Source organism: Amblyomma americanum, chromosome 5 (genome assembly GCF_052857255.1).
Source record: "Amblyomma americanum isolate KBUSLIRL-KWMA chromosome 5, ASM5285725v1, whole genome shotgun sequence".
NCBI classification, from domain to species: Eukaryota; Metazoa; Arthropoda; class Arachnida; order Ixodida; family Ixodidae; genus Amblyomma; species Amblyomma americanum.
This window is the reverse complement of record NC_135501.1, coordinates 34,378,378-34,394,641: the sequence shown is the minus strand read 5'-3', so window position 1 is coordinate 34,394,641 and position 16,264 is coordinate 34,378,378. Positions and strand designations below refer to the sequence as shown.

Below are 16,264 nucleotides of genomic sequence, written 5' to 3'. Positions count from 1 at the left end.
CTTGCCCATAACGACATCGATGAGAGCGTATTCAATTTTACTGTCTTGCAACTCATGCTCAATGAAGGTGAGTCCCTTGCGAACCAATGTGCATATCCCTCTACCACCGGCGACCTTCGGAGACTTGGCGTATACCCGATAACCAGGTAGCGATACCGCATCAGTGCGAGTCTCTTGTATCAGGATGATGTCGGGCTTGCGTGCTACTTGTGTTATGTGTTGCTGCAAGACTGCCTTCTTACTAGCGAAACCGTTACAGTTCCAGTGCCAGGTCACGAGACCCTTCACTGTTGTTGTAGTTGGTGCTGCTGCTGAAGCGGCCATGATTGTTGCGGATTGTACTGCTGCGTTATTTGCTGTATTGCGTTCGTTAACTGCTGACACGTCAGCTCAATGGCGGCGAACTTGTCGTTAATCATCTTGGTGAAGGTTGTTTTAATATAATCGTCGAGCCCGTCGAGATGTTCCTCGATGTGGTCAACCTTATCTTTCAGGTTGTCGACTCGGTCATTAAGCTTCCGCTCCTTCGGGTTCTGGATTGCCCGTCTCTTGGGTGCCGGTTCCTTCTCGGCGGATGTTGGTGGTACAGCACTGTGATTACCCGGTGTGATGTCACATAATACTGACTGGGGTGTTTCGTTGCTGGTGAAATGAGTAGTCAGAAGGCTCTTGATTGTCGCGATCTCGTTTGCCATTTTGCTAATAGTGGCCTCGTGCCTACTCACTTTCATCATGAGCTCGTTGTTTTCGCGCCGGAGGGCCTCGTTGGCTTCCTTCAACGTCCTCATCACCTCGTCTTCGCTCGACTTGCTGTTGTTGCCGTCGGCGTTCTTGATGGTGCTAACGGTCTTACAGGTTGCGGTGCTATTAGAGGTGGTGGTGGTGATGGTACCCCCCTGTGCTTTCTTGGCATCGTGCCTTGCTGCATCGGCCCAGCTCACGCGGTCACGTGACTGTGATCGCTTACGGCTAACGCTACGCTGTCTATTCTTGCTGACCCTGCTCTTTGAGACGGACGCGTGGCCACCAGCAGGGCCGGCAGGTGTTGCAGGTCTTGACATCAGCGATGGAAATTCCTCAGCTCTGAGAGAAGCTAGTTGTTGCTGCTGCGCTTGTAGTTCGGCCATCTTGCGCTCCCATTGCCTCTTTTTAACTACGTATAGGGTCTTGAACCTATTCTTACAAACCTTGGCACCGGTCAGATGTTGCCCTCCGCACAATTTTTGCAAGTGGGGTGCATCTATGATCTTTTTTGGGGTCAGCGGCCCCGCAAGCGAAGCAAGCTTTCACGTGGGGGCTTGGACAAACATCGCAGCGGTGACCAACCGTTCCGCACTGCTTACATACTTCGAATTGTTTTCGATATAGGCTGCACCTGGTAAGAACGGCACCATAGCACACGTAATTCGGGACCTTCAGGCCCCTGAAAGCCACGATGACTGTGGTCGAGCTGCCAATCCTCTTCACGCCAAGTGCCAAGGAATTTCTCGAGGTGACAATGTTCCGGTCGATTGTGGCCGGGGAGTCCTCTATTGGGATACCTCTAATAACGCCTTTAACGGTGCCGTATGGTGCGGTTTGATATGCGCCAACCACGTGTTCTGTGCCACCAATGCAGATCGATTTTATCCCAGCGTAACGTGAAGCACGTGTATCATCGGGGGTACTCACCACCATAATGTTTTGTTGTAAGTTGGGGCAGAAAGTATCCGCTGCCCCGTAGTCCCTTGAAACGTTCGCCGCCGTCATGATGGCCGATGCCACGGTGGCAATCTGAGTCCTCGCGATGTTAAGGCCTCCCCGAGGCCGCACTATCACCTTGGTCTCCTCTCGTGGTAGGGCGTCCGGCATCCTTGCTGCCCTCGTCATCGAAGCTTTCACGTTCCTGGCAAAGTTCTTCGTCGTAGGTGTTGACTGGCGAGCGGCAAACCCTTCGCCGGCGAAGGTCTTTATACGCCGGCCAACGCGCGACCAGTCTGCACCGTTGTTGAATTCCTCTGAAGAAATTTCTTCCCCTTGTACCTCAACAATGGACGTCGCCATCTCGGTTTGTACAGCCGCCGCCTGAGACGATAGCCTTCCCACGCCAAGGTTAGTCCTCGCTATGGGCAGTTCCAAGCTCTTCGTTTAGGCTTAGTGGAACGGCGCCGACCTCCATAGAATATCCCAGAAAATTGGCGAAACTTCGTACCTTGTGGTAGCCGCCGGTACTGGTTGATAACCCGCACCTTCACGGATACAATGGTAATAGTTATACCGCAGTAACAAAGAATTAACACTGCAAAATTGATCATAAAAGCCGGAGCCAATGTCTCCGTTTCGCTGGCATGTCTTCTTCATCTTCCTTCCCAACTGCAAGGAACATTCTTAGAATATTATACTATAACAAGAGATCGAACTGCTATGGACTCCTGCACATTTAGGGAATTCAGGGAACGAAGCAGTTCACCAACAAATTCGAAGTTTTGTGGGCCGAGCGGTAAGCTCGAATCCCCGGGGGACCCTATATGGAAGCAGTGATTTCGTACCACGACAGTACCCAATTCTACAAACTCTCTAGGAGAATCTATCCTCCCCCACAAAAGTCACACTACAAACTCCAAGAGGTGGCTTGGAGAAGACTTCAAACTCATTCTTTCCCGAAGCCGTACTCTCACATCTACCCCGATCTTATAGACCCTCCACTGCGGTAGCACTACCACCCTCGATAATATGCTTTGGGACTGCCCGGAGGATCATCCCCGGAAGCTCTCATAGAAGCTCTCTCACCATAAGCCTGGGAAAAAGTGCTGCGCAACTACATCAAACATATCTTAACAGACCGCTTGGTCTATATACGCAGACAAGGGACCGAATACGACCCCTTTGAGATGGGAACGCGGAGCACTCCACAAGGGCCTGTGTTGTTCCCGCTTCTCTTTAATATTGCGATGATGCACCTCCCGGCCCAGCTGGCGGGTGTTGGCGGTGTTCATAATTCACTGTATGCCATTGACATCACCATCTGGGCTACTACAGGAAGCATACGATTGATGGAGGAATGCCTGCAAGCTTCGGCGAGCATAGTGGACCGCCATGCTACGTAATGCGGACTTCAGTGGTCACCGTCAAAGGCTGAATTTGTGCATATTCTACAATTTCCGAAATGCGAAATCTCCGTTCAGCTTCCTCTCGCCAGCGGCCTCATCCGTGATGCGCAGGAGCTCGGAATACTCGGTCTCCATTAATCAGCTTAGCAAGGCAGACACAACCCTTGCGAAACTCCGCAAAGTCGGCGACCAGGTGGGCCGAATGGTTCGCAGCATATTCAACAAGCGAGGATGGTTGCGAAGTAAGAATGCGGTGCGCCTCGCCCATGCCTTCCTAACTAGTCGAACACTTTACAGGACTTCTTATCTCCACTTACGGAAACATGACGAATATTGCTTGGAGGTTGTTCCGCAGCAAAATGTTTGAAGCGAGCCCATGACCTTTCGATCTTCAGTTCCGAAGCTAGACTACTCGCGTTGGGGTCGAGGTGAGCACCTATAGGGAACTTCGCGAGGCGCATGTCGTTAACCAATAGACGCGTCTCGCCCAGACAGTGTCCGGGCGCCGCCTCTTGGACCGGTTACTTATTAAACATGACAACCATACGATGGAACGGGTTCAAGTGCCCGAACTGTTGAGACGCACCTTCTACGTTCGACCCCTTCCGAATGAAATGAGCAAGGAGGACCATAATGGACGGCGCCAGGCGCGGGCGGATGCCCTGCACCGCCACTATGGCTCAAGGAAACACGTCTTTTGCATCGAAATTGTAGGCCCCTACCATTCCAGGGGAATGATATACGACTGCAGTCATACACGACGGAAAACAGGTGGACGAACTCTCGTTCAGAGCGCCCAGCTCAACCCATGCGGAGGAGGTAGCGATCGACCTCGCAACCTCCTACCTCGACTCTAAATTCATCCTCACAGACTCTCGCGGCGCTTGTCGTAACGTTGAGTTCGGTTGGGTCACTCAACTTGCGCACCAAATCCTTGCTACAGTACTCGCGACTGCGATCCAACTAATCGCTCAATCACATGGGTCCCTTACCACCGAGGCATGCCAGGTAACGAACCCGCCCGTGAGGCAGCCCGCACACTCACTTACCGGGCACGAGGCGCTCCTTGGGAGGCCCTGAACCCAGATCACAGCCCTCTTCTTTCTTTTAAAGATATTTCTGAGCACTATTAATTGTGCTCAACACCGGCGCTACCCGGTTCCTATGAAGGGACTGGGTGAAACTAACGAACTCTCCTTAGGGTATTGACAAACACGCTGCTGTGCACGGCGCTTCTCAGTCACGTTGACTCTTCTTTTGACAGCTGCTGCTCATTCTGTGGGGAGATGGCCGACAATTTTCACATAGTTTGGGCATGCAGGCAAAAAAATTCTCTCTCCCCATCACCCCTTCTCCTACCGGAGAGGACAGGAAGATGGCTCCGCTAAGCTTCCAGGAACTATCGGCCCAACAGGCACTGGTTCGGTGGACTTGCGCAGCGGTCAAGACCAATGGGGCCCCGGAATGAGGGATTCCTTCTTTTATTGTTAGAGGTGAGACCCACAAGGGGTCTCTCCCCAAGCACCTTTGTGTATATATAGATAAATACTTTTCACCACGCCCCGCCGCGGTGGCTCAGTGGTTAGGGCGCTCGACTACTGGTTCGGAGTTCGCGGGTTCGAACATGACCGCGGCGGCTGCGTTTTTATGGAGGAAAAACGCTAAGGCGCCCGTGCGCCCCAGGTGGTCGAAATTATTCCGGAGCCCTCCACTACGGCACCTCTCTCTTCCTTTCTTCTTTCACTCCCTCCTTTACCCTTCCCTTACGGCGCGGTTCAGGTTTCCAACGATATATGAGACAGATACTGTGCCATTTCTTTTCCCCCCAAAAAAACAATTATTATTATTATTATTCACCACCACTACCACCCTGCCGTCGCCGAAGAGGTCGCCGCCAGTTTTCAGCTCACGGTCACATCGCCCTGGTGGTAAGAATCCAGCAACCCTTATTTTACTGGCAATAAAGTTTTCTCTCTTTTATTTGGAAAGCAATACTGCTCGAGGTTTCCGCTCTTGGCCGTCGTCCCGGAGAATTCACCATTGACCTTTAGCATGACCTATGTGTGACGTCATACCAGCTCTGGAAAAGCGGGGCCCCAACTCTGCACGTCGCGATCGTCCCAGCGAATCCTCCATGCTGCAGCTGCGCGCCGCTGCCGCGAGGGGTGCTCGCTGTACGTGACGTCATGCCAGCTGCGGAAAAGCGGCCCCTCAACTCGGCTCGACGCGATCGTCCAAGCGAATCCTCCACGGTATGTCGGATGATGTGTATAAGGTGAAGCTGCAACGATGCGCTGCAGCTAAGAAGCGGCGGCGTGCGGAAGAAACGGATGAAGAGCGGGAACAACGTTTAGCTAAACGCGTGCATATTGTAGTCGTTATAGAGAGCGCGAAAGATACGCAACAACGACAGAAAGAAGCGATCAAGAGACAACGCGCTCAAGAGACGCCAGAAGAACGCGCCGCAAGACTCGAGAAGCGTCGTAACGCAGATGCGGCTAGAAGAAGTGACACCACCCTTAGTGACTCTTCAACTGCGGAAGAGACCACTGAATTCTCGAGAGCGTCGGAATGAGACGCTGCGTAGATGACGTGCTGAGGAAACGAAGCTTTCGCAATTCGACTTGGGTTAACCAGAGCTATACCACAGACAATTTTTTTCTTCCTCTATTTTTAATTTTTTTCTTCTGTTCTTTTTGGTTGTTATTTCTGATTGCTTCTATTTCTGGCTTTCTGTATATTTTGTTTTATATTTGCATTTTTGTCATTACTCTATAAGTTTTTCTCCCTCCCTTTTTCATTTTTATTTTTCTATAGCAGTCTTTACTATCAACACCACTAACGTCACAACTATTATGATCATCATCATCATCATTATTGCGAACACTAACTACACTATCATCATAATAAATATCGCCAGCTGCGGGGTCTCCCCATGGAGGCCACAGACACCACGAACGAGCGAAGGTTTGTGTTCGGCGGTGATAATGAGCAACGCAGGGCAGGCCGCTCACGCTCACGATCACGGAGACCAACGCCATCCAGAACAAGGTCGTCCAGCACCATTCGGCGATTGCAGGCCGAGATCGCTGATCCGCGGGACACGGTGAGGTGCCTGACGGCGGCGCTCATCACTACCTCGGAGAACCTTGAGTCCGTCATTGGACCTTGGACGCGTCGCCGGCGGACCCACGCGTTCTAGCCTTGAGGAACGCCATGGCGCTCGCTCACCAGACGCAGAACTCCATGGCGGCTCCCTCCCCGCCATTTCTGGCCACCCCTGCGCTTCCTGCCGCCATTGCTACACCTGGAGAACCGGCTGTGATGCACTCTCCCCCTGATGCTGCTGCTGCGGGCTCACCGCGGACACCTGCAGCCGAGGAGAGCATGTGCACCCCGATGGACGAGTCTGTTCTCAGGAAACGGCGACGCTCAACGGGGTCCGAGGAGAGGGACTCGAAAACCAAAAGGGACATTGCGGTGGCCAAGCGGGAAGCTCGAAGCATCCCCACCGTCACTGTTCTCTCTCCATCCACACTCGAAGGAGCAGGGCCTTCCCAGCACGAGCCCCATGGAGCCCACCTTCAGCCGGCTGCTGATGCTGCTGCTGTTGCTGGTGGGGCGACGGCGTCCGGAAAAAAACCGGGTGCGACCTCACCAAATCCCGCCGCACGAGACCAGGCTGCGGCTGAGGCTTCGTCTGCTGGCAGCGAGCGCGCCCAACTCCGCGGTGCGCCGCAGCAATGCGCCGCAGACAGCGGCGACGCTGATGCTGGGGCCAGCGTGGTCCTGTGGCGCACCATCACTACCAAGGCGCAGCGGTGTCGGAGAGCTGGCCTGGAGCGAGCCGCGGCTGCCGTGGAGGTCCCGTCCAGCCTGGTGGGGACGGTGCTGTTTCGGCCGGCGAACCGGGGCACCGCCTTCACCAGGAAACAGGGCTGGGAGTTGGCCGAGGAGATCAGATGCCGCCCGGGCGTCCTCGCCGTCCGGGTAAACATGCGGCGGAATGTGGTGGCAGTGGACGTGGGGAGCAGCGATGCTCTCCAGGCAGTGCTAGCCACAGCCGTAATCTACGGCGTGCCGGTCTCCGCCAAGGAGCCTCCGCCTTCGAATCAAAGCTCCGGCCTGGTCTTCGGTGTGGACGGGCGCAGGACGGCCGAGGAGCTGCTAGCGGCGGCGGAGTCAACGGTACCGATGGTGTCGGCGTCTTTGTCGGGCAGCAGACTCGCTCTCCGTTATGCGGCGCCGACACCCCCGGCGTTCATCACCATATTCAAGCACAGGCTCGCGGTCCGCCCCTGCCGTCCCCGGCCTCTCCAGTGTGCCAAGTGCGCCAGCCTGGGGCATGCCACTGAGGTGTGTCGTGCTCCTGCCCGATGCACGCGCTGCGGCGGGCCGCACGAGCCTGGTACCTGCGCGAGCAAGCCCTGCTGCATTAACTGCGGGGGGCGGCACGCAGCCATTGACCCAGCGTGCCCGCACTGGCAGCGAGAGCGTCACGTGGCCACTTTAATGACCACATCCATGGCACCGATGTCCAGGTGGGCTGTCCGAGCCGTCGTCCAGGCTGAGACAGCGGCCCCAGCCCAGCAACATCAGCAGACGCCGCGCGTGCTTTCTTATGCGCAGGCCGTCAGGGGAACACCCCAGCAGCAGCAGTCACCGAAGCAACGGCAGCGCCGGCAGCGCCAGTGGCGATCCGGTTGCCCGGCGTCCCGTACAGCGCGGCCCGAGCCTGCAGCCGCTTCTCATGGCCAGCCCCCTGACGCACGGGACGCGGAGATCGCGCGCCTAAAGCTGGCGTTGCGCGCCCTCAGCGCACTTTTCCCGGAGGGCACCGATGGACACCGGTCTTGCTTAGAAGCAGCGGGTGCTCCCGCACAGATAAGCCAGCTTGATGGCTAGCCGCCGGACTCCCTCCCGCATACCATCCATCCTGCAGTGGAACGTGCGCTCACGTGCGGCGTGGTACGCCGAAATGCGAGTTCGCATCGCACAGGATTCGCCGGAAGTTATCGCGCTGCAGGAGACGTACGTACGTTCACATGACGGAGAGCCCAAGATGCGGCTACCTGGCCACATTGGCTACCACTCAGCAACCACGTGCGAGGAACCCACCTGTGCCGCAGTGCCCTGTTGTGTCACATCTCGTCGCCCCGGGAAATCAAGGTGCGCGATATACGTGCGGCAGGACGTCCAGCACACCCTCGTCGGCTCGGCGGCGGCGACATCTGACGCCCAGGAGTGCGTGGTGGTGACAGTGCACGTCGGTGGTGTTGACACATTGGTGGCCAGTGTTTATGTGTGTCCAGCTGTCGCGTGGAACGCTCTGTGTTTTCGTGCTGCGTCTTCGTGCTGTGCCCCGCGCCAAATCATCATCTGTGGTGATTTTAACGCCCACCATAGTGCGTGGGGCAGTGCGTGCCACTCCGCGCGTAGGAGACGACCTGCACGACGCAGCAACGCAGCTGGGACTCACCCCCTTGAACACCGGCGAGCCCACCTTTCGACGACGCGGAACAACCGGCTCCTGCATCGACGTTGCCTTCGCATCCAGAGGTATCGAGGCGACATGGCGCCGATCACCATCTCTCTGGGGCTCGGATCATTCATTACTCCATCCTAATCGAACCCACTACGTCGGAGGCGCGCCCCAAACGTGCCTACTCCGTTACCAACTGGAGTGCGTTCAGGCGGGCGGTCGACGAGGCGGCGGCCACTGGCGCAGATTTCTTTTCAAGTCTAGTCCGAAGCGCTCTCACAGCCACCCAACGAGCAGAGATAAGGGCAGTGCAGCCCACACCTGATATGAAGCTGCTCAATCTGCGCGAGAAGAGAGATCGCGCAGAGCGCCGGGCGCGATGGACTGACAGAGCCGCCGACTGGACTGTCCACAACCGCTTGGACGCAGCAGCGCGCCGCCACGCCAACAAGCTATACCGCCGTCAGTGGGATTCACTATGCCAAAGGATGGAGGAAGATGTCAGCTCGCGGTGGCTGTTTGACACCCTGCGGCGCATCACCGAATCACATGCAAACCGTCAACCGCTGGCCGCCCTCGCAATCTCCAGCGGGCTCAGCTTTGTAGAATTGGCGGAGCGGTTTGGCTATCGATTCGCGCCGCCCTGCCCCGCAAACGCCGCTAACATAGCTGCTCCTGAGAGCCCCAGAAGCGACGCCAGTGCCTCGCCCGTCGCCTCGGAAGGTCCATGTGATGCGCCGTTTGCCGCGGCGGAACTGAACAATGCGCTCAAGCGCTGCCGCCGCCGCTCGGCGCCCGGATCGGACGGGGTGACATACCAAATGCTGCGAAACCTGGATGCGCAGCAACGAAAGATCCTCCTGCAGCAGATCAACCTGGTGTGGAAACGCGGGGAGCTACCGGAGGATTGGCGAAACGCGGTCGTTTGTCCCATCCGAAAGGCAGGGCACCCACCTACGGAGCTGCGCGGATACCGGCCAGTAGCATTAACATCGGCGGCAGGTAAGCTCATGGAGCATATGACATTGCAGCGTCTGAACGAGCGGGCTGCGGAGGCTAGTTTGTTTGACGAGCAGCAGACGGGTTTCCGTGGGATGCGGTGCACGGCTGATTCTATATCGGACGTTGTTACAGCGCTGGAGCATGGCAGGGCGGCAGGCCAGGTTCCGCTGCTGCTACTACTGGACGTCTCGGGCGCTTTTGACAACGTTCACCGCGCACCAATTCTCGCGGTGCTTGAGGGGGCTGGTATGAGCGGGCGCCTTTTGCGGTACGTTCATGGCTTCCGGAGCGGGCGCACCATGCGCGTACGATTAGGGGGTAAGCTCTCCAAGCCTCGCCCGGTGGACAGGGGCGTGCCGCAGGGCTCTGTCCTATCACCACTTCTGTTTAATGTGGCCATGTCGGTGGTGCCGGCCTTCCTCCTCACGAGCGGCCGACACCATGTGTACACGTCCATATATGCAGACGACATAGCTCTGTGGTGCCGGGGACCACCGGGCGAGGCGTTCCGCGTGCGGGGGTGCCTCCAGGGAACCCTGACCGCAATCGATGCCAGCTTGCGCGGCCTTGGTCAGTCGCTGAGCGCGGCCAAATCGGTGGCCATGGCCTGCGTTTCGCGCTTGCGCGCGCACCTTGCGCCACTGTCACTGGCCGGGACTACGATTCCTTGGCGTACATTGGTGCGGTACCTTGGCCTGGACATCGACTGGCGCCTTTCCTTCCGCCCCGCTGCGACAAAGGCCTGTCTGCAGATGAAGAGGATCACCGCCGCCGTGCACAAGCTTACCGCTCGTGGCCAGGGCATCTCCCAGCAAGCCGCGCTGCGTCTATACAATGCCGTAGCGTTGGGGGCGGTGCTATATGCGCTGCCACTCGTCACGGTGCGCTAGCCGTGCTGGAAGAAACTCGAGCTTCAGCACCGCAAGTCCCTGCGCGTGTGCCTAGGCCTGCCCAAAAACTCGCAGTGCGCCGCAACGTTGGCCGAGGCAGGAGCGTGGCCACTTGAGCTCCAAGCAGCGCGCAGGGCATTGAATCACATCGACCGGCTCCACCGCGCACCGGACGGCGGCTCGCTGCTGCAGCGTATGCGCTCGCACCTGCGCTCACGAATGGGCGCGGCGCTGCTCGAGTATGAGCAATTGACACAGGGCCCACCCCCTACGGCTCCTGCGCGCCCTGGCCTGCTGCCTCGGAGGTACAGCGAGAGATGGTCGGCATTGCGGGAAAGCGGAGCACACCCCTCTGTGCTGTGCAGCAGCTGGCCAGAGCCGTCATACACGAGGAGCTCCAGGACCATCTCCTCGTGTACACCGACGGCTCAGTGGCCCGTGAAAGCTGCTCCCTTGCTGGGGCGGCCACCATCCCCGCCCTGCGACTGCACAGCCAGCAACACGCAGCCTTCCTGGGCTCCTCCACTACGGCGGAGTTGATGGGGATCCGGCTCGGGCTGGACCTGCTCCTCACCCTCGGCCCTCCGCCTCCCAGGAGTGCTCTGCTGTGCGACTCCCGCGCTGCCCTCAGCCGCCTGCAATCTAACGGCCGCGGTACCCCACTAGTGCGGGAAATTCGCTCGCGCATCGAGCGCCTCGCGCAGAGAGGTCGTGCCGTGCGTCCACAGTGGGTGCTCGGTCACTGCGGCATCGCCGGCAACGAAGGAGCTGACGACCTCGCGACCGCTGCACACCAATTACCTGCCAGCGATCTGCCCCTTGCGCTGGAGGACGTGCGTGCGGCATCCACGACCATCTCCGAAAGCAGCACCCCGACCCACGCATCGCGGGAGGTGAGCGCAACGACAGTGTCACTGGCTGTCGCGCACTTACACAGTCACAACGTCAATGATCCTCCGCGCGCGCATTGGCTGCGTGTGGCCCGGGGAACGACGGGTGCGTCACGGAATCGCGACGAGTGATGTGTGTGACGGATGCGGTGCAGTGGAAACACTAGAACACCTTTTCCTTCACTGTGCCACGTTCGCCGGTGCTCGTCGCGATATGCTCGCGGCCTATAGGGCGCAGGGCATACTACCAGACTCCATCAAGACGCTATTGTGGCCGCAGGGCAGTGCGCGCACTCGTGAGCGAACTTTGGTGAGTCTCTGTGCATTCCTCGAAGACACAGGCTGGACGTCTCGTCTGTTGTCCGTCAGGTATTTACACGCAGTGACCGAACGCTCCTCAAGTTTTACCTTGAACGAATAATAACTTGACACCCCACTTCAGTTGTAACCAACACAGTGCTGTGCACGTGCGTGACTTAATTCCTCTAAAATGAACTAATCACGCGCACGACCTGGACATATTTCTTATTGGGTAAATAGTTTGTACATATTACTTCTCCCCCTATCCTCTCTACCTGTCCCCTCACCTCTCTCATTTCATTTCTCCATTCTGCCTGCTATCCTTTATTTCCGCTGCCTCAGCTTAGGTGCTTCTGTATCGATGGCAGATGCCGGGGCTAGCAAAAATCTTTTCCTTCCGTTTTACTTTCATTTTTAATAAAACCACTACCACCACCAGCTGTCACTTTAACTATCATTATCACTACTACTATCCCCATCTGTCTCTAGCACTAGCAATCACAATCGGCAGCTGTCATTATCACTGCCACTCTGTCTCGTACTAACAGTCGCTATGACTAGCTGTCATAAATTTTACAATTCATTACATCTTCACTAAATCCGGTAAATTTAATTTCTCACAACACATTTGTGTCCGCAAATACCATGCTGCACGAGAAGTGCCGATAAAGTGTGCTTTATGGAATGGGAATGCAGTGCTGCTAATGGAGCGATCTACAATTGCCGACCAAAGTGTGTAAGACACTGCTTGTAGCGCCTAAATGTGCACTGGTTTTTTTATTAAATATACACTTTATCACAACTTCTTCAGCGCATGCAGCATAAAATGTTTCAACATTTGCATCCCGCACAAACAGCTATTTTAATTTGTAAACATCTGCAGGTCAATATCACAAATCTTTGCATTATAATGCATACTAAACCCACAAAAATCAGAAATTAAGAGCGCCGCAACTGTCGCACTTCTCACTGGATTCAACTACGTTTTAATAATAAAAAAAAATTGATGTGGATTTGCTCAGCTAATCCAAGATATACAAAACGAAAGTGAGATTGAGGTCTGCACTGACCCATGGAGCCGGTTGTGCGCATTTCCTTTCGTAACATTGAACGGCTTTTGCAAATTTAACGCCAATGAAGTCTATGAACGCCGTCAGCTCACTTGTTTTGTTTGGTACTTGAGGAAGGCACAGTAACACTATCACATATGTCGGTTGACACCCGAACCGCGCCGTAAAGGAAGGAGTAACGGAGAAAGAGAAAGAAGAAAGAGAAAACTGAGTTGGATTTTAGAGGAAAGGCGCGGCGCTGCGCAGCGGCGGAACACCTGTGGCTCGGTGCTACTAGTGGCGCATGCGCAGTAGTGACTAGGGAGAGAAAGAGGAACGAAAGGTCAGGCGACGGAGTCGGCGGCGGCCACCTGCGCCGCGCGTGACGTCACTCGTGTTCCGACATAGGCCGGCTCGAGCGAAGCGTGTTGTTGCCTAGCTTAGTGAAGCTTTTCGCTTCAAAAAATCAACATCGGTTTTTGAAGAAGAAATGGCACAGTACCTGTCTAATGCCGGTTTCCATTGGGCGAACAGGAGCGAGAGCAGCGAGCAGCTGGAGTAGTGCACGAGAGCAGAGGGTACGCGGGTCCTCGTCTCGCGAATGGAACATGCACGCTGCCCCGAGAGCAGAGCAGCACGGGAGAGCGCGTGACGTCAAGTGTCATGTGACCAAACTTTTTCCCGCGCTCGCGCTGTCTGCATCCCGTCGCGCGCTCGCGGCAGTCAACAATCCGTGCCAGTTCTGTGTCTGTCGCCGTCTTTAGCTTGCGATGGGTGAAGAAGCGCAGCGGCTCTTCATGGCCATGGTAAATGCTTCACCGCTAACTGCTACACCAGGTAAGCGTCGTCTATCCTAAAAATTGGCTGCGAAACATAACAGCGCTAATACCAGCACTTCCTTTGTGTTCACCACAGCTGCCATCGATGCCTTGGCCTCTCGTGAGAACATTGAAGAGAGACCCGACGGTAAGTGACAATAACTACTATGCATGGGGCCATATCTGACGATTGTTTTCGTCCATTTCTTTCATTGCTCACAGTTTCTCGCGCCGAATGGACTATTTCGGATAACGGGGGCGTCGCGGCGTGACGCAACGACGGACGAGAACGGCGCTGCACTTTCTCGCTATACTGTCAAACCTTCTTATGCAGTTTATTGCCCCTTTTATCTGTCGATGCGCCCAGATTGCTGTGTATGCCTGTTTGACTAAATACGTTATTAACCAAGGTGCGATAGTAATCCGCTTGTTTGCCTTCATCTAATTATGCGGGTGGGCCAACTGACAAATTTTTGTGGTTACGTTGCGGCGCAGAAAGGAGGTGCTTGGCAGAGTTTTCGCAGTTGCAATTGTATGCAAGGGCGTCCGCAGAACTTTTTCCAGGGGGGTGCACCCGATGGCCGGGTATGGGGGAGGCAGTAGGTTAGCACCAAAAAGGAACTATTTGTGGTCTAAACTGCGCACATGAAACAAAAATTAGAAGCACAAATTAGTTCTTGGCTTGGAGAACAAACAGAATTTATTAATTAACAAAGAATTGAAATCAATAAGCGAAATCTGATAACTTAATATCACCTAAGATTGCTAATCAAGAGCTGTGTATTTGTTTTCTACTAGTGCATGAATGATATCCGTAATTCCCGAGGGGGCGGGGGAGGGAGGGGCCACCGCCCCTCTTCCGGACGCCCATGATTGTATGTTCACGTGCAGAGAACACCGCTGGGTCCGATGCCGGCGAGAGGGGACTGCAGCCAGCGCACGGAGTGAAAAGAGGCGGTGGAGGTGAGCTTGTGCCAACTGCACTGCTTAAAACATTTTACGCTTTTAGTAAACTGGCCTTCTCTTTATTTCAGCTCCTGAGTGGACACCAGGAGAAACTAAACTTATGTTAGATTACTATTACAAATACTTTCCTCAGGTTGGCCCTTTCAAAAAGTTTAAGAACAAGAAGATGCTTTTTAAAAAGTTTCCCAGGATTTGGCCACTGTGCTTGGATGCCACAAAACGCCACAGCAATGTGAAAATCGTTACAAAACGGTGATGAGGCAGAAGAAAAAGGCAAGTGATAACAATAAGAAATCAGGTGCTTCACCTTGTCCTGTCCCATTTGACGATGAAATGAGAAAAATTCAGAGCATAGATGACAGTCTTGAACCAGAGGTTCAAAGGGACTCTTTTGGAGTGACCTACAAGGCATCGGCATCATCAAGCGCTGACAGTTCAGCTGATCCGCCCTCACCTCTACTTGAGAGCTCCAGTACTGCGACGAACAGTTCAGAAAGTGGGGACAGCACAAAAGGGTCGGCAGAAGTCAAGAAAAGGGAATTCCGCGCTAGCACCAGTCGTATGCAACAGATGCAATTTTTTTTGACCAAATGCGGGCTATTAGTGCAGAGCGAATGGCTCGCAGGGAAGAACGGGAAAATGAAAAGGAGAAGAGGCGTGCTGAGCGGCGAGCTGAGCGCACTCAAGAACGCCAGGAACGTCGCAAGATGCACGAAGACAAACTTCAGCTCATCCGCGAGGCCCTGAGGCTCAGGCAATAAAGACAGTGCACTTCGAATGAACATGTTTTGATGACTGTTTATTTCATACACCTCCTGTGCACGGCCAAAAACAAGGCTTGTCTAAGTATTGCCTCAACTTTTATTTCACGTTTAGCACTGTGCTTGCTTGCATTATGGCAGATTTTGTGGCTGCCTCCTTTTTAGTCCCATCTTGGCCTTGATTTTTTCTCGTTTGACTTCTGCAAGTGCCCGCAAGAGGCTCTCTTCTCTAGAGGTGCCACTGTGAACTTCAACTGCAGAAGGGGTTTGATCACTTTTATCCTGGGAGCACAGACGCATGTCCTGAAGTAGGCTATCAGGTGAGTCCCCATTGTCAATGCAGATGTTGTGGAGGACACAACACGAGAGTATAAATTTCGACATGTTGTCTACTGTCACGAGGTCCAAACGCTGTAGCTGCCTGAACCTACCCTTCAATTCCCCAAAGGCATTTTCAATGAGCACTCGGGTAGACGAAAGTTTGGTGTTGAAGGCCTTGTCAGAGGCATCAAGGCTTCCATAGTCTCGGATGGGCGTTATCAAAAACTCTCGAGATGGGTACGCAGCGTCCCCAAGAATTTGATATTTTCCGGCGCAGAGCTGAGGCAGTCTCTTTGAAACATTTGAAAGTCGGAAGATCCTGGAGTAGTGGATTTTGCTAGGTGCACCAGTGCTGGCATCAAGAAACCTCTTGCGGTTATCACATATTCCCTGCAGCGTCAAGGATGGATAATGGTGCCTGTTTACGTAGACTGAGCGCACCTTGCCAGCAGGGCACATAACAGGAATATAGCTCCCGTCGATGCAGCCAATAGTGTCTGGAAACCCTGAAATCTAAAAGTTGAGAAAAAATAAATGTAAAAATTTTCACAGAAGACCTAACAAAGTAGTAAGTGAAGTAGTGCTGAAACTCTTCAAACCTATCAGAATATAAGCTTGTACATGAAAGTAAGACCTTAACAACTCTTTGAAGTGATCGAACTGAAAACATTGCTTTCGCAAGCTCTTCAACGTCTT

At 54.6% G+C, this 16,264-nt stretch overlaps 1 pseudogene; it reads left to right on the top strand.

Annotated features, from left to right (window-relative positions):
* Positions 1-13,472: 13,472 nt before the first annotated feature.
* LOC144133792 (uncharacterized) lies at positions 13,473-15,247 on the top strand (annotated as a pseudogene).
* The last annotated feature ends 1,017 nt before the right edge of the window (positions 15,248-16,264 follow it).